The sequence below is a fragment of the Triticum aestivum genome, chromosome 7A (genome assembly GCF_018294505.1).
Source record: "Triticum aestivum cultivar Chinese Spring chromosome 7A, IWGSC CS RefSeq v2.1, whole genome shotgun sequence".
Classification (NCBI taxonomy): Eukaryota; Viridiplantae; Streptophyta; class Magnoliopsida; order Poales; family Poaceae; genus Triticum; species Triticum aestivum.
Window position 1 is genome coordinate 65,580,070 of NC_057812.1, and position 18,930 is coordinate 65,598,999.

Consider the following 18,930-nt stretch of genomic DNA (forward strand, 5'->3'; position numbering starts at 1 on the left):
GGGAATAATTGATTTTAAAAGAAGCTTCGATGAGAAGATGTACACCATGTCCATGGGCATGAACGCAAAGTTCAAGGTCGACTCCCACTTCTCCAATGCACAACCTTTCATTCACTTCTCGCGCTCAATGAAGTTGTAGTTTTGAAATTTTATCTGGCAAAATACCAGAAGAGTACGACTCGTGAAAACTTTCGAGTTCACACCTATTAAGGAAGGCATAGGTTCAACCCATTGGGGCATCTTAGAATCATATACCAAATCTTCAGAAGTAATTAACTCAAGCTCAAAGGTAGAGCATGGTTGAGAAAGCAGAGGATACAATTTACCAAAGGCATTATGTATCAAAGGAAAGGCTCACAAGGTTATTGAATATGAAGGCGTGTCAATAAAATCCAACAAAGGATCTGGTGGTCCACAAGGGATCTGACGTGAGCATCGGTACTCAACTAGAGGAAGAAGGATTGCAAGGAGATCAGATTATAAAAACAACTGGCTAACTCAATCGTCAAATGCAAAGGAATTATGATTTCCAAATCAAGGGATCAGAAGCAATGCTCTGATTAGGGATGGATAAGTTGAATAGCCTTAGGGTACAATCAAAGACAATTCGATTGGTCGAGAACCAATTCCAGCTAAAGGAATGGCAATTCACTCGGAAAGTTAATTTATAAGGATCAATGATGATTGCATGTATTCGCAAACACATTGAGTCAACAGACTCAAATTGATAATGACAAGGAATGTCAATATGACTACGAGACTTATGGGATTAACCATAATGCAAGCAAGCAAGAATTTCAAGAGCCAAAGGTTGCTGAGGATTTTCGGAATATTGAATGGTATTTCGAAGACTTTTGTGTAACACAGGAACAACTGGGGGGGATGAGCGGATACTCGATAAGTGCGAGAATTACCCATAGGGGTATTCAGGTGACAAGGAACAGCACGGCAGTAAGCTCAAAGGATTATCGAAACAACGACGAGTTTTTCCAGGGTATCTTGTAATAACAAGACCAACTGGGGATGAATGTAAGAATAACAACTGCAAGTAGTTATCCATAAGGGTTGACGATGGAAGGGGAATTGCAAACGCGATTGGCACAAGGTCTCAAGAGAATATCAGAAGGTATCTTCAGAATCCTTCGGTGCACCAAGTAATCATCCGGACTGAAGAGGCTCTCCGGGAGAAAGTATTATCGAGAACCTAGAGTCCGAGTTAGTAAAATTGTTTAACCCGAGTAGAAGAGAGTTCAGAGTCCCAGAGTAAAGGTCGAGGAGTAAAAGATCCTAATACCACCCAATGGCGACGTGTGCCCGTAAGACACACAACCATGTTAGTAAAAGTTTTGCAATGTCTAGACTCGACTTCGGCCAAGGAGTGTGGAAGGGGGATTCCTACAGGCAGTCGGCTCTGATACCAACTTGTGACGCCCCTGATTCAATCGTACACTAATCATGCACGCAAATGTGTACGATCAAGATCAGGGACTCACGAGAAGATATCACAACACAACTCTACAAATAAAATAAGTCATACAAGCATCATAATACAAGCCAGGGGCCTCGAGGGCTCGAATACAAGTGCTCGATCATAGACGAGTCAGCGGAAGCAACAATATCTGAGTACAGACATAAGTTAAACAAGTTGCCATAAGATGGCTAGCACAAACTGGGATACAGATCGAAAGAGGCGCAGGCCTCCTGCCTGGGATCCTCCTAACTACTCCTGGTCGTCGTCAGCGGGCTGCACGTAGTAGTAGGCACCTCCGGTGTAGTAGTCGTCGTCGACGGTGGCGTCTGGCTCCTGGACTCCAGCATCTGGTTGCGACAACCAGGAAGAAAGGAAAGGGGAAAAAGGGGGGAGAAAGCAACCGTGAGTACTCATCCAAAGTACTCGCAAGCAAGGAACTACACTACATATGCATGGGTATATGTGTAAGGAGGCCATATCAGTGGACTGAACTGCAGAATGCCAGAATAAGAGGGGGATAGCTAATCCTGTCGAAGACTACGCTTCTGGCAGCCTCCGTCTTGCAGCATGTAGAAGAGAGTAGATTGAAGTCCTCCAAGTAGCATCTCCAAGTAGCATATCCAGGTAGCATCTCCAAGCGCATCTCCAGTCGCATCGCATAGCATAATCCTACCCGGTGATCCTCCTCTCGTCGCCCTGTAGAAAAGCAATCACCGGGTTGTCTGTGGAACTTGGAAGGGTGTGTTTTATTAAGTATCCGGTTCTAGTTGTCATAAGGTCAAGGTACAACTCCAAGTCGTCCTGTTACCGAAGATCACAGCTATTCGAATAGATTAACTTCCCTGCAGGGGTGCACCACATAACCCAACACGCTTGATCCCATTTGGCCGGACACACTTTCCTGGGTCATGCCCGGCCGCGGAAGATCAACACGTCGTAGCCCCACCTAGGCACAACAGAGAGGCCAGCACGCCGGTCTAAACCTAAGCGCACAGGGGTCTGGGCCCATCGCCCATAGCACACCTGCACGTTGCGTACGCGGCCGAAAGCAGACCTAGCCTAGTGGCGTTCCAGTCCAATTCGGCGCGCGCCGCTCCGTCGCTGACGTCTGAAGTGCTTCGGCTGATACCACGACGTCGGGATACCCATAACTACTCCAGCGTAGATGGTTAGTGCGTATAGGCTCGTAGCCAACTCAGATCAAATACCAAGATCTCGTTAAGCGTGTTAAGTATCCGCGAACGCCGAACAGGGCCAGGCCCACCTGTCTCCTAGGTGGTCTCAACCTACCCTGTCGCTCCGCCACAAAGTAACAGTCGAGGGCCGTCGGGAACCCAGGCCCACCTCTACCGGGATGGAGCCACCTGTCCTTTCAGCCCCCTCGTCAGAATCACTTGCGGGTACTCAATGAGATGACCCGACTTTAGTCACCATTTGTATAGTATGTATGTATAGTATAGTATATACCCGTGATCACCTCCCAAGTGATCACGGCCCGATAGTATAGCAAGGCAGACTGACAAGAATGTAGGGCCAATGATGATAAACTAGCATCCTATACTAAGCATTTAGGATTGCAGGTAAGGTATCAACAGATGTAGCGACAATGTCAGGCTATGCATCAGAATAGGATTAACGAAAGCAGTAACATGCTACACTACTCTAATGCAAGCAGTATAGAGAAGAGTAGGCGATATCTGGTGATCAAGGGGGGGGGGGCTTGCCTGGTTGCTCTGGCAAGAGAGAGGGGTCGTCAACTCCGTAGTCGAACTGGGCAGCAACGACGTCGGTCTCGTAGTCTACCGGAGAGAAGAGGGGGGAAGAAACAATGAATACCATGCAAACATATGCATAAAGATGCATGACAAGACAAGTAACGGTGCTAGGGGTGCCCAATCGTGGTAGTAGGTGGTACCGACGAATGGGGAAAACATCCGGGAAAATATCCCCGGTGTTTCGTGTTTTCGGGCAGAGGAGCCGGAGGGGGAAAGTTGCGAGTTTGATAGGTTAGGGGTGTGTGGCGGACGAACGGATTGCGTATCCGGATTCGTCTCGTCGTTCTGAGCAACTTTCATGTTGAAAATATTTTAATCCGAGTTACAGATTAAAAGATATGATTTTCTAAAGATTTTATTAATTTCTGGAATTTAATTAATTATTCAATTTAATTCGAAAAGGGATTTATGACATCATCATGATGTCATGCTGACGTCAGCAGTCAAGAGGGGTTGACTGGGTCAATCTGATGGTGGGACCCGGTTGTCATTGTCTAAGACTAACTAATCAGGTTTAGTTAGTCTAACTAAAATGATTAGGTTTAATAACTACAATTAATTAGGTTAACTAATCAGGATTAATTAAGTTAATTAATTCTTTAATTAATTAATTAATATTTTAATTATTTTAGTTATTTATTTATTTACTTTTTAAAGCCCTTTTTTTCGTTCTGGGGTGGGGCCTGCTTGTCATAGGGCCAATGGCCTTAGCGGGCATGGGCGTGCGGGTGCGGGCGTGCGCCCGAGCGGTTGCAGCGGGCGACGGGCGCCGCGTGCAGGGGGTGCGGGCGCAACCCGAGGGCGCTGGGCGCGCGCGGCGCACGCCGGCGCCGGCGGCCAGGCCAAGGAAGGCGGCGGAGGAACGACTGCGGTGGCGGGCAAGGCCCGGGGCGAAGGCCTCGACAGCGGGCAGGCGAAACCAGGGCGCGAGCGGCCCACGACGAGCGCGCCGGCCGGCGGGAGTGGCGCTAGGCGGCGGGCTCGGTAACGGCGGAGCTAGCAGCAACAACAACAAATCGAGGGGGAGGACGGAGGGGGAACGTGGTGCTGCTCACAGCGTTGCAGGGGAGGCTCGATGAGGCCGGGGACGACCGGAGTCGGGCGGATCGACGCGGAGGAGCTGTGTTGGCCGAAGATGAAGACGAGGTTGATGCAGACGTTGCGGTGGCTCCCTGCTGGATCCAGTGGGTGAAGACGACGAGGCGGACGATGACGGAGCTCGCGGGCCAGCTTACAGGGGCGCCGGGACGATGGAGAGCGCGGGAACGGAGGTGGGGGCGGGATCGGGCCCCTGGGCGCAGGCGGGCGCCCAGATCGAGCGGGGGATGAGCGGCTCGGGCGCCGCGGCAGCGCCAAGGCGGTGGTGTTCCGGGCGGCGGCAGCGGCGGTTCGATCCCCCGATCCAATCGGGAGGGGGCGCAGAGGAGGGGAGAGGGGGAGGCGACAGCAGCCTGGCGGCGCCAGCGACGGGCGCCGTCGTCGAGGTCGCGGGACGGCACAGGATCGGGGTGCGAGGACGAGGACGAGGGCCGGCGAGGCGGCTCCGACGTCGGCGGTTGGCGCCGGGTCGGGGCGATCCCGATCCAGATCGTGGGGGTGAAGGGGGCGAGTGGGGGCGAGGGGAGGGACCACTAGGGTTCGGTCGGGAGGGGGGTTAGTAGGCTACGGACGACGGGGTGGGCCGGCAGGCCGCTCGGCCTCATGGCCAACTGGGCCTAGGCCCAGTCGGGAGGGGGGTTGTTTTCCTTTTATTTGTTTTCTTATTTTCTTTTCATTTTTGTAATTTTGCTTTACTGTTTTATCTTTATGCTCATTTAATTTTGTTTTACAGAATACATATATAAGCCCTAAATTAGAGTGGCTAGTTTTACCACTGCCACAAAAAGTTCACACCTAATTAAAATAGTTTAATATTTTATAAATTATAAAAGGCCTTTATTTAATTGTTTAAGCTACTGTTTTATTTATTTTATAGTTATTTAAACATTTTATAAAAGTGTGGTTCCTTCACCATAGTTACCTACGCATTATTTGGCACAACCCGAACATTTTAGTTTTAATTTTTCAAAACGTTTATTGTTTGCTTGAATTTGAATTTGAATTCGAACCGGTTTCGAACTAACGCGAGATTCGCAACAGTAATCGAGGTGACGTGGCATCATTAGCAGAGGGTTACTGTAGCTTGATTACCCGGGCGTCACAGCCGCCGCCCTAGCGCCTTCCGTCGGCCGCGGGCATCTCCGCCGCTGTGCGCCTGGGCCGTCGCCCCGCCGCCACCGACGCTCGCCGGTGCCGACCGCCGCCTCGCCTCACCTTCTCCGCCGCCGTTTCCTCGCCGGAGTGCGTGCCCCGGCCGGATCCGCCTCATCCGCCGCACCCCGCCTCCACTCTAGTGCCACCACGCGCCGCTTCCACCGTACGGCGCCTCCTCGGCGACCGGGAACCCGCTGCCTCGCCAAACCTCGCCTGCCGTGCCGAACTCGAGCTCGCCGGAGCTCCTCTGCCCCGATCTGCACGGCGCCGCCCCTGTACGGCCTCATCCACCGCACCAAACGCCCGGCTCGTCCCGCATCGGTCCATCCCGAATGCCCCCGTCCCGTTTTGCACAGGGTATAATTTTCACTAAGTCCCCCAGATTCCAGTTTTATTGGGAATTTTCATCGCATCATAATTCATCATCCGTGGCTCCGTTTTGCGCGTGTAGCATATCAAAATGTTCGCCTCAGAGAGTACATCATTTCATCTTATTGCATCATTTTCATTTGAGCTTATCTTGATGCCCGAAATGCTGTTGGAAGAGGGCTATTTAAGATAATTGTCAGATCTGCTGCATCAAATAGCTATTTGTCATTTTTGCCATGATTAATGTGTGCATGATATGCTCCTGAGCTCTACATGTGTTTTGTTATATGACATGCCATCTTTACATAGGTGCTTACCATGTATTTTTGTGACATGTGTGGTGACTAGCACAAGCTTGCAAAGTAGTGCATTCGTTAATGCTGATTTCAGGGACTTAGAATTTCATTAAGTCCTTGATCTGATTTTGTCAATATGCCATATGTTCATGTTGTTTCCTAGTGATCCATGCCTCTTTTGAGGATGATCAGTAAGGATGATTTGTTAACATTGTGGTGCTCTATCCATCCATATCTTTGTTTGCATTTATGGAGCACCCTAGCTTGCGTCAATCGAGCTCTACTTTTGCTATTTCGTGAATCCTGGCAGATTATTGACTTGTTAGCGTTTTTGTCGAGGATATTGCTATTGATCCGTGCATGCTATGTTGTTGTTCTTGCCATGTCTAGTTTCTATGCCATGTATTCGTGATGGGTGTCTGCTTAGTTGGTCATGCCATGCTCTGTAGTGAGTGCATCGAGCTCGTAAACATGCCTACTCGTTAACAGATTTGCATGTTCCAGTTTTTCTCTAAGTCTGAGATCTGTTTATGTTTTTGCCATGCTCGCATACTTACAATTCTATTTTCTGATCCCTTTTGGCTCAAGGTCACTAAGGGACTTTCGTTAAGTGCTTTGAGTAAATTCATGTCATGCCTTTCTTTGCCATGTTAAGTTCCTGTAGCATATAGTTTTCATGCTCTAAAGTGTGCTACCTGATGTTAAATTCCAGACTTGTGTTAATTTCACCAAGTCTGAAACCTGTTTATCATTTGCATTTTTGCCATGCTTGTTTGAACCTGTTAATGGATGAATTAGCCGTAGCTCAGTGTTTATCTTTTCTCAAGCTTCTTGAGTGGATCCCTTCCATGTATTTGGTTGTCATGTTTGAGTGCTGTAGTATATTTATCTTGTTGCATTTAGATGGCTACTTGCTGTTTATCGCAAACCGGTGCCATATTTGTTTTGCTTGCCATTTCCAAACCGTGCATCCGATTCCGGTGATCTTTATATGGATTTCAACCGAAATCATCTCCTCTTTCAAGTGGCACTCTTTGATTTCCAAGTTGAGGCAAGGTTCGTTCATTCCCTTGCAAATCATGCATATGCATCGCATACCGCATCCCACATATCATACCGTGTTCATGTGTTGGTTGTTTACTATGTTGTGTGCTTCTTTCCGGTGTTTGCTTCTCTGGGTTGGTTCCGATAACGTCGCGTTTGTGAGGACCCGTTCGTCTATGTCCGCTTGTCTTCTTCATGGACTCGTTCGTCTTCCTTGCGGAATTTCAGGCAAGATGAACATACCCTTGAAATCACTTCTATCTTTGCTTGCTAGTTGCTCGCTCTTTTGCTATGCCTATGCTGCGATACCTACCACTTGCTTATCATGCCTCCTATATTGTTGAACCAAGCCTCTAACCCACCTTGTCCTAGCAAACCGTTGATTGGCTATGTTACTGCTTTGCTCAGCCCCTCTTATAGTGTTGTTAGTTGCAGGTGAAGATTGAAGTTTGTTCCTTGTTGGAACATGGAGATGTTGTTCCTTGTTGGAACATGGAGATGTTGTTCCTTGTTGGAACATGTTTACCTGTTGGGATATCACAATATATCTTGTTTAATTAATGCATCTATATACTTGGTAAAGGGTGGAAGGCTCGAACTTATGCCTGGTGTTTTGTTCCACTCTTGCCGCCCTAGTTTCCGTCATATCGGTGTTATGTTCCCGGATTTTGCGTTCCTTACGCGGTTGGGTTATAATGTGAACTCCTTGACAGTTCGCTTTGAATAAAACTCCTCCAGCAATGCCCAACATTGGTTTTACCATTTTCCACCTAGCCTCTTTTTCCCTTGGGAGTCGCACTCCTGAGGGTCATCATTATTTTAACCCCCCGGGCCAGTGCTTCTCTAAGCGTTGGTCCAACCCAGAGTAGAGTACGGAGCTGTCCCTAGGCAACTTGGGTTACGTTGGCTCTCGTACGCTTAGCTTATCCGGTGTGCCCTGAGAACGAGATATGTGCAGCTCCTATCAGGATTTGTCGGCACATTCGGGCGGTGTTGCTGCACTTGTTTTACCATTGTCGAAGTTGTCTTGTAGAACCGGGATACCGAGTCTGATCGGAATGTCTTGGGAGAAGGTTTATCCTTCGTTGACCGTGAGAGCTTGTGATGGGCTAAGTTGGGACACCCCTGCAGGGATTTGAACTTTCGAAAGCGGTGCCCGCGGTTATGGGCAGATGGTAATTTGTTAATGTCCGGTTGTAGAAAACCTGAAGTTAACCTTAATTTAAAATACATCAAGCGCGTGTGTAACCATGATGGTCTCTTTCCGGCGGAGTCCGGGAAGTGAACACGGTGTTGGAGTTATGCTTGACGTAGGTTGTTCTAGGATCACTTCTTGATCATAATTCTCGATCATGCTTTGCCTTCTCTTCTCGCTCTCATTTGCGTATGTTAGCCACCATATATGCTAGTCGCTTGCTTCAGCTCCACCTCATACCTTTACCTTACCCATAAGCTTAAATAGTCTTGATCGCGAGGGTGCGAGATTGCTGAGTCCCCGTGACTCACAAATACTTCCAAAACCAGCTTGCAGGTGCCGATGAGTCTGTGAAGATGACGCAACCAAGCTCAAGGAGGAGCTCGATGAAGATCTTGTCCTTTGTGTTGTTTCGTTCTAGTCGATCAGTAGTGGAGCCCAGTTGGGGTCGATCGGGGACCTTGTCGCATTTGGGGTTCTTCTTTTATTTTGGTTCCGTAGTCGGACCTTGATTGTATTTGGATGTTGTAATGTTGTATTCATGTTTTGTGTGAAGTGGCGATTGTAAGGCAACTATGTATCTCTTTCCCTTATGTATTACATGGTTTGTGTGAAGATTACCTCACTTGCGACATTGCTTTCAATGCGGTTATGCCTCTAAGTCGTGCTTCGACACGTGGGAGATATAGCCACATCGAGGGTGTGACAAGTTGGTAATTAGAGCCTTCCCCGACCTTAGGAGCCCCCCTTGCTTGATCGAATTAGCTGTCGCTGTTGAGTCTAGAAAAATGTTTTGAGTCATTTAGGAATTATATATCAGAGAGATTAGGAATTCTTTTTACTCCTCAGTCCCTTCGTCGCTCTGGTGAGGCATCCTGATGTAGAGTTTTGACTCTTCTCTTCTAAAATTTCACTAAATTTTTTTTAGGATCACGCGGGTATCTTGGAATCGTTCCGATGGTTTGGTGACGAGAACATTGTTCTTGGTGCCTCCTGTAATTTAGGGGTTGTGGCAGTGTCCCGGGGAGTTGAGCTCCGAGGTGTTGTCGTCACAATTTTATCGTTGCAGTTCTGAAATACCTGAGATTAGTTTCGCCGACATCGAAAATCTCTTTTATGCAGTTGTTGGTGAGATAACCTCGACGCCACCCATTACTGGGGCGGGAGTTCGGGAGTATTGCCATAACTCGTATAACGGATGCTTTTTTCGAAGGTTGAGGTAGACGATTTCCGAAGTTTTTCTCGGTTATGTGTTGAAGGATGGATACAGCTGGATGTAGGAATTGCTAGATTTGGGTGAGATGTTATGGTTCCCCTGTATCCCCAACACCTGATTGCATAACCGGAAAAATCTCGGGAGTTTATAAGTGGGAATTCAAGTAGCTCTTAGGATATCTTTCCGACAGAGGTATGATATGAAATTGGGGCTCGACGTCTAGTGGTCCACCTATCCACGGTTGGTTTTACAGTGGTATCGTTGTGTCTTAAAGTGTCCTTGGCTATGCCGACTCGGGGACGCTTCGTATGTCATGTGCACTGCCTTGTACATGATGGTGCTGTATGATCGATCCCGTGTAGGCCCCACCACAAAAACTTTGGACGAAATCTCTATCATATGTTTGTTCTGGCTTATTCTGCAAGCCAATCCTTTGTTTTTGTTTTGAGTTGTGCTATTCGAGTTGCTTCGAAGTCAAATGTTGATTCCATCCCTTGTCTAAGTGATGTTCTCATACTCCGATGTGGATAGTAATCATTCTTGATAATCGAGATTGTCATGTCAAACCTTTTCAGCCGGTGTGCTTCTCTTCAAGCGGATCCGTCCATTTTCAACATCCGCAAGATCTAGTATCAGTTCTTCTCAACGGTGTTTGTTTCATCCGTCTCCAAGTTGCCTTTGTTTTTTCCCACCCTCCTTCCCTTTGTTTTTCTTCAAGGACCCAAATTTCTTATTCTAGTATCCTTTTATTGCTGTGAAGTCTTTCCATTCTTTTCCGTCAATGTTCTTATCCGGTGTTTCTCATGAAAATGCTCCACAAGTTCACCATTCTTTATTCTTTTCATCTCTGGTGGATTCAAGTCAAGATTTGTCGATTATATCCTTTTATCATTTCTAATACCTTCTCTTGCCGGTGCACCTCTAAATCATTAACTTTTCGTTATTCATTTGTTCCGGAGTGCTGAAGATATCTCGAAGATTCATGTTTCCACTCTTCTATCATTCAAGCTATTTCGAGGATGTTATATCATTCAAGCCATTCAATTAAAATCGGCGCAATCTATCTTTTAAATCATTCTATCGGTGTTTTCTTTTGAGTGGGCCCTAACCCATAGTTCTTTTCCCAGGATCTTACCTAACTCTTCTAATTTTCCCGGAGCTATCCTCAAATTCTTTTCAAAGTTTGACGTGAGAATGAATTGTCATCAGTCAAATGCCTTTCTCCAAGATCATTCATTTCTTTTCGCCATTGGCTCAACCTTTCTATTCTTCATCACAGAGTGCCTCAACAATTCTTGGTGGTGTTTCTCGTCGTCATTCTCTGCTTTTGAAGACCGAAGTAGATTTTCCTCCATATCTTGCTCCATTCTCTCCAAGATTCATGGTGCTAGCTTTATGCCATTCTCTCATAATTATTTTCGGTTGTGAGAATTCTTTTCACCCTTCCGGAGCAATTCAAGAGTCTTCTCAGTTTGTTTATCCGGAGCCCATCATCTAAGATTTATTCATTCCAGCTTTCAGCTCTCATACTCTAAATCATACCGGTGGCTAAATCAAGGATTCTCTAATCAGCTCGTAATATCTTCTTTCTCATGGATCTAAATCCTCTCAAGTATCTTCGTGTTTTTATAATTCTTCTCGGTGATTCATCCCTGTACATCGTTCATTTTCAATTCTTACGGTGGTTCGTTCAAGAGTTCCTCTTCCTTTGTTTCTCATATCAATTTATTCGTTGTTTTCAATCCTACCGGTGGTTCGTTGAAGACCTTTTCCAAGTCCACTCTATATCTATCTTAATTCTTTCTACAAGAATAAGTAGTATGCCAAAGCCATCGATTGTCATCAATTTAATTGGTGAAGGATAAGCATAATGTAATTCTTATTCTTGTTTCATCCAAGTGATTTAATTCTTTATTCCGGAGGCTCATCAAATGCTCGGTTCGAGATGCTTTATCTATTGTTTTCCCGGAGTTCCAAGTTCTCTCAATTATTTCACCATGGAGACTCATCTAAATCGTTACAAGGATTCAACTTGTGTTTTCGACTTCTCTTTCCTTTTGTTTGACCATTCTTTTGTTTACCGGAGTTCTTCATCAAGGTGCTACATGATGGTTTATCAAAGAAATAATTCCTTCTCCAAGTGTTCATTGAGATTCTTTTCAAAGGATCTCAAGCTTTCTTCATTTTGCATTTTAAAGTGCAATTCTTTCAACCGTATCATTTGAGGTGGTATTATGTCATTCTTGATAATTTGAGTTCATGTCTCTTTATTCACATGTTGTTAAGAATGAGGTATTTTAAAGCCATCAATCTCGTCATTGGAATTATCTTGGGCTATATTTCACCTAAAACCATCCCTAAGGATTGTTGCTATTTATGGTGCTCATATAAGACCCAAGTTCTTCTTTCATCCTTCCGGTGAAATAAGTTTCTCGTCTCCTTGTTCTTATCAATTCAATTCTTTTTCCCGTGAGTGGCAGGTTGTCACCTCATTATCGGAGATGTATTCCATAAGACCATATCAAGCTTATTCTTTTCGTTGTTGGTTTTCCAACAACTCCGTTCTAGCATTTGTTGTAAGCGTGCTCCCTCAAGATCTTGTTTCCCTTCGCTCATTCCATTCCATTCTATTCTTTTGTTCCGGAGTCATTGTGATGTTGCTCTTTTCTCTCATCATCTTGGATCGTGTTCTTTTCGTGCCTATCCATTTAACCGGAGTGTCGTGTCCTCTGCTCAAGCTCTTTTCTTCCTATCTAGTCTTTCATCTCTTTTCAACCGGAGTGCTGTCAGAATTCGTTCTTCCTTGTTTCTCCTTTCTAACTGAGTGTTTCTTTTCAAGTTCTGTCACCTCCGTTGTATTCTTTTCTCGAAATGGCTTAACCTTTCAAGGTTCTTTGGTCTCACTCGTTTGTCAAAGAAGCAACTTAGTTTTACCTCTTCTCTTTCTCTTCCGTTTTCCCTCCGGTGCCATTCTAGATCTCGGGACGAGATCCTCTCGTAGTGGTGGAGTGTTGTGATGCCCCGAGACCGACGTGCCAGGTGTCCTCCAGTTTTTCGCTGCTGTTGCCTTGTCATTGCTTGCATGTCATGCATTGCATATCATGTCATCATGTGCATTTCATTTGCATACATGTTTGTCTCATGCATCCGAGCATTTTCCCCGTTGTCCGTTTTGCAATCCGGCGCTCCTATGTCACCCGGTGTCCCCTTCTACCTCTTTGCGTGTGCGGGGGTTAAACATTTCCGTATTGGACCGAGACTTGTCATGCAGCCTTGGTTTACTACCGGTAGACCGCCTGTCAAGTTTCGTGCCATTTGGACTTCGTTTGATACTCCAACGGTTAACCGACGGACCAAAAAGGCCTCGTGTGTGTTGCAGCCCAACACCCTTCACAAGTGGCCCAAAACCCACTTAAACCTCCTCCATCATCTTGGTCGTTCAATCACGATCGCGTGGCCGAAAACCGCACCTCATTTTGACTCTCCTAGCTCCCTCTACCTATATATATGTGTTCCCCTCCGAAATTCATGCAGATGAAACCCTAAAAACTCCTCCGCGTGCCGCCGGACATTTCCTCCCGCGCCGGTCGGACCAATCCGGAGCCGCCACCTCAGCGCGCCGCCCGCCTGAACCAATCCTAACACGCCACATCGCCAGCGCCGCGCCCTCTTCTCTCCTCCGCCGCCGCGGCCCGAGGGAGCCCAGATCGGGCCCGCCCCGGGCCAGATCGGGCCGCCGCCGCCCTAGCGCATTCCGTCGGCCGCGGGAATCTCTGCCGCCGTGCGCCTGGGCCGTCGCCCCACCACCACCAACGCTCGCCGGTGCCGACCGCCGCCTCGCCTCACCTTCTCCGCCGCCGTTTCCTCGCTGGAGTGCGCGCCCCGGCCGGATCCGCCTCATCCGCCGCACCCCGCCTCCACTCTAGCGCCACCGCGCGCCGCTTCCACCGGACGGCGCCTCCTCGGCGACCGGGAACCCGCCGCCTCGCCAAACCTCGCCTGCCGCGCCGGACTCGAGCTCGCCGGAGCTCCTCTGCCCCGATCTGCACGGCGCCGCCCCTGTACGGCCTCATCCACCGCACCAAATGCCCGGCTCGTCCCGCATCGGTCCATCCCGAATGCCCCCATCCCGTTTTGCACAGGGTATAATTTTCACTAAGTCCCCCAGATTCCAGTTTTATTGGGAATTTTCATCACATCATAATTCATCTTCCGTGGCTCCGTTTTGCGCGTTTAGCATATCAAAATGTTCGCCTCAGAGAGTACATCATTTCTTCTCATTGCATCATTTTCATTTGAGCTCATCTTGATGCCCGAAATGCTGTTGGAAGAGGGCTATTTAAGATAATTGTCAGATCTGCTGCATCAAATAGCTATTTGTCATTTTTGCCATGATTAATGTGTGCATGATATGCTCCTGAGATGTACATGTGTTTTGTTATATGCCATGCCATCTTTACAGATGTGCTTACCATGTATTTTTGTGACATGTGTGGTGACTAGCACAAGCTTGCAAAGTAGTGCATTCCTTAATGCTGATTTCAGGGACTTAGAATTTCACTAAGTCCTTGATCTGATTTTGTCAATATGCCATATGTTCATGTTGTTTCCTAGTGATCCATGCCTCTTTTGAGGATAATCAGTAAGGATGATTTGTTAACATTGTGGTGCTATATCCATCCATGTCTTTGTTTGCATTTGTGGAGCACCCTAGCTTGAGTCAATCGAGCTCTACTTTTGCTATTTCGTGAATCCTGGCAGATTGTTGACTTGTTAGCGTTTTTGTCGAGGATGTTGCTATTGATCCGTGCATGCTATGTTGTTGTTCTTGCCATGTCTAGCTTCTATGCCATGTATTCTTGATGGGTGTATGCTTAGTTGGTCATGCCATGCTCTATAGAGAGTGCATCGAGCTCGTAAACATGCCTACTCGTTAACAGATTTGCATGTTCCAGTTTTTCTCTAAGTCTGAGATCTGTTTATGTTTTTGCCATCCTCGCATGCTTGCAATTCTATTTTCTGATCCCTTTTGGCTCAAGGTCACTAAGGGACTTTTGTTAAGTGCTTTGAGTAACTTCATGTCATGCCTTGCTTTGCCATGTTAAGTTCCTGTAGCATATAGTTTTCATGCTCTAAAGTGTGCTACCTGATGTTAAATTCCAGACTTGTGTTAATTTCACTAAGTCTGAAACCTATTTATCATTTGCATTTTTGCCATACTTGTTTGAACCTGTTAATGGATGAATTAGCCGTAGCTCAGTGTTCATCTTTTGTCAAGCTTCTTGAGTGGATCCCTTCCATGTATTTGGTTGTCATGTTTGAGTGCTGTAGTATATTTATCTTGTTGCATTTAATGGCTACTTGCTATTTATCGCAGACCGGTGCCATATTTGTTTTGCTTGCCAATTGCAAACCGTGCATCCGATTCTGGTGAACTTTATATAGATTTCAACCGAAATCATCTCCTCTTTCCAGTGGCACTCTTGGATTTCCAAGTTGAGGCCAGGTTCATTCATCCCCTTGCAAATCATGCATATGAATCGCATACCGCATCCCGCATATCATACCATGTTCATGTGTTGGTTGTTTACTATGTTGTGTGCTTCTTTCCGGTGTTTGCTTCTCCGGGTTGGTTACGATAACGTCACGTTTGTGAGGACCCGTTCGTCTAAGTCTGCTTGTCTTCTTCATGGACTCATTCTTCTTCCTTGCGGGATTTCAGGCAAAATGACCATATCCTTGAAATCACTTTTATATTTGCTTGCTAGTTGCTCGCTCTTTTGCTATGTCTATGCTGCGATACCTACTACTTGCTTATCATGCCTCCTATATTGTTGAACCAAGCCTCTAACCCACCTTGTCCTAGCAAACCGTTGATTGGCTATGTTACCGCTTTGCTCAGCCCCTCTTATAGCATTGTTAGTTGCAGGTGAAGATTGAAGTTTGTTCCTTGTTGGAACATGGAGATGTTGTTCCTTGTTGGAACATGTTTACCTATTGGGATATCACAATATATCTTGTTTAATTAATGCATCTATATACTTGGTAAAGGGTGGAAGGCTCGGCCTTATGCCTGGTGTTTTGTTCCACTCTTGCTACCCTAGTTTCCATCATATCGGTGTTATGTTCCCGGATTTTGCGTTCCTTGCGCGGTTGGGTTATAATGGGAACCCCTTGACAATTTGCTTTGAATAAAACTCCTCTAACAATGCCCAACATTGGTTTTACCATTTTCCACCTAGCCTCTTTTTCCCTTGGGAGTCGCGCTCCTGAGGGTCATCATTATTTTAACCCCCCCGGGCCAGTGCTTCTGAAAGTGCAACTATCCCTAGGTGGTTTTGGTAATTCATAACAACATGTAGCTCATTGAGCTAATGCTATTCCAAGATGATTATTTCAGGAAAGCTCAATGATTGGCATGGCATGGATGTGAAAGTGGAACCCTCAAAATGCTAAGGACAAAGGATTGGCTCAAGCTCAAAAGCTCAAGACTCTTCTTTTCATATTTTAGTGATCCAAGATCACATTGAGTCTTTAGGAGAAGCCAATACTATCAAGGAGGGATGAGGTGTTGCTTAATGAGCCTCTTGCTTCATGTGCTTAGTGATATGCTCCAAAACCCTCAACTACTTTCCCATATCCACATATGACCTAAACCCTAAGCCAAACTCGGTCCTACCGATTCTTTCTATCCGGCGCCACCGAGTTTCACTTGTCATAAGCCACTGCCAAACCCTAGCATTTCGGTTCTACCGATAGGGATCTCGGTCTCACCAAGATGGGATTGCAAACTCTCTGTTTCCCTTTCGTAACTTTTCGATCTCACCGAAAGAGCGAATCGGTCCCACCGAGATTGCAATGTAAATTCAGTGTTTCCTTTTTGTAACTTTTCGGTCTCACCGAAAGAGCAAATCAGTCCCACCGAGTTTGCCTGACCAACTCTCTGGTTAGCTAATTACCAAATTCGGTCTCATCGAGTTTGTGTAATCGGTCTCACCAAGATTATGTTATGCCCAAACCCTAACCATATCGGTCCTACCGAGTTGCATGTCAGTCCCACCGAAAATCTCTAACGGTCACTAGGTTTACATTTTCGGTCCGACCGAGTTTGTTGATTCGGTCCCACCGAGATTGGAAAACTGTGTGTAACGGTTGGATTTTGTGTGGAGGCTATATATACCCCTCCACCTCCTCTTCACTCGTGGAGAGAGCCATCAGAACACATACACAATTCCTACTCATATGTTCTGAGAGAGAACCACCTACTCATGTGTTGAGACCAAGATATTCCATTCCTACCATATGAATCTTGATCTCTAGCCTTCCCAAGTTGCTTTCCACTCAAATCTTCTTTCCACCAAATCCAAATCCTATGAGAGAGAGTTGAGTGTTGGGGAGACTATCATTTGAAGCACAAGAGCAAGGAGTTCATTACATACACACCATTTGTTACTTCTTGGAGAGTGGTGTCTCCTATATTGGCTAGGTGTCACTTGGGAGCCTCCGACAAGATTGTGGAGTTGAACCAAGGAGTTTGTAAGGGCAAGGAGATCGCCTACTTCGTGAAGATCTACCGCTAGTGAGGCAAGTCCTGTGTGGGTGATGGCCATGGTGGGATAGACAAGGTTGCTTCTTCGTGGGTGGTTGCTTCTTCGTGGACCCTTTGTGGGTGGAGCCCTTTGTGGACTCGCGCAACCGTTACCCTTTGTGGGTGGAGCCCTCCGTGGACTCTCGCAACCGTTACCCTTTGTGGGTTGAAGTCTCCATCAACGTGGATGTAGGATAGCACCACCTATCCGAACCACGGGAAAAACATCCGTGTCTCCAATTGCTTTTGAATTCTCCAAACCCTTCTCCTTACATTCTTGCAAGTTGCATGCTTTACTTTCCGCTGCCAATATACTCTTTGCATGCTTGCTTGAATTGTGTGATGATTTCTTGACTTGTCCTATAATAGCTAAAATCTGCCAAGAACTAAAATTGGGAAATGGTTAAATTTTTATTTGGTCAAGTAGTCTAATCACCCCCCCTCTAGACATACTTTCGATCCTACAGCTTCTCTAAGCGTTGCTCCAACCTAGAGCACCGTGCGAGGCCGTCCCTAGGCAACTTGGGTTACGTTGGCTCCCGTACGCTTAGCTTATCTGGTGTGCCCTGAGAACGAGATATGTGCAGCTCCTATTGGGATTTGTCGGCACATTCGGGCGGTGTTGCTGGACTTGTTTTACCATTGTCTAAGTTGTCTTGTAGAACCAGGATACCGAGTCTGATCGGAATGTCTCGGGAGAAGGTTTATCCTTCGTTGACCGTGAGAGCTTGTGATGGGCTAAGTTGGGACACCCCTGCAGGGATTTGAACTTTCGAAAGCCATGCCCGCGGTTATGGGAAGATGGGAATTTGTTAATGTACGGTTGTAGAAAACCTGAAGTTTACCTTAATTTAAAATACATCAACCGCGTGTGTAACCGTGATGGTCTCTTTTCGGCGGAGTCCGGGAAGTGAACACGATGTTGGAGTTATGCTTGACGTAGGTTGTTCTAGGATCACTTCTTGATCATAGTTCTCGATCGTGCTTTGCCTTCTCTTCTCGCTCTCATTTGCGTATGTTAGTTACCATATATGCTAGTCGCTTGCTGGAGCTCCACCTCATACCTTTACCTTACCCATAAGCTTAAATAGTCTTGATCGCGAGGGGGCGAGATTGCTGAGTCCCCGTGACTCACAGATACTCCCAAAACCAGCTTGCAGGTGCCGATGAGTCCGTGAAGATGACGCAACCAAGCTCAAGGAGGAGCTCGATGAAGATCTTGTCCTTTGTGTTGTTTCGTTCTAGTCGATCAGTAGTGGAGCCCAGTTGGGGTCGATCGGGGACCTTGTCGCATTTGGGGTTCTTCTTTTATTTTGGTTCAGTAGTCAGACCTTGATTGTATTTGGATGTTGTAATGTTGTATTCATGTTTTGTGTGAAGTGGCGATTGTAAGCCAACTATGTATCTCTTTCCCTTATGTATTACATGGGTTGTGTGAAGATTACCTCACTTGCGACATTGCTTTCAATGCGGTTATGCCTCTAAGTCGTGCTTCGACATGTGGGAGATATAGCCGCATCGAGGGTGTGACACTTATTTGGTGGAGGGGTCGGTGATTTGGGTGGAAGGTGTCGCACTCGCGCCGGCGGTCGGGGCATGTGGGGTGTGGAAGGAGGAGGAGGATGGGGGTCGGGTGTGGATTGCCTGCCTGGATAGGCGAGGAAGAGCAGTGTGAAGGACGATCGCCAGCAAGGAGGTGGCGGCGCTGCAAGAAAGGAGTAAA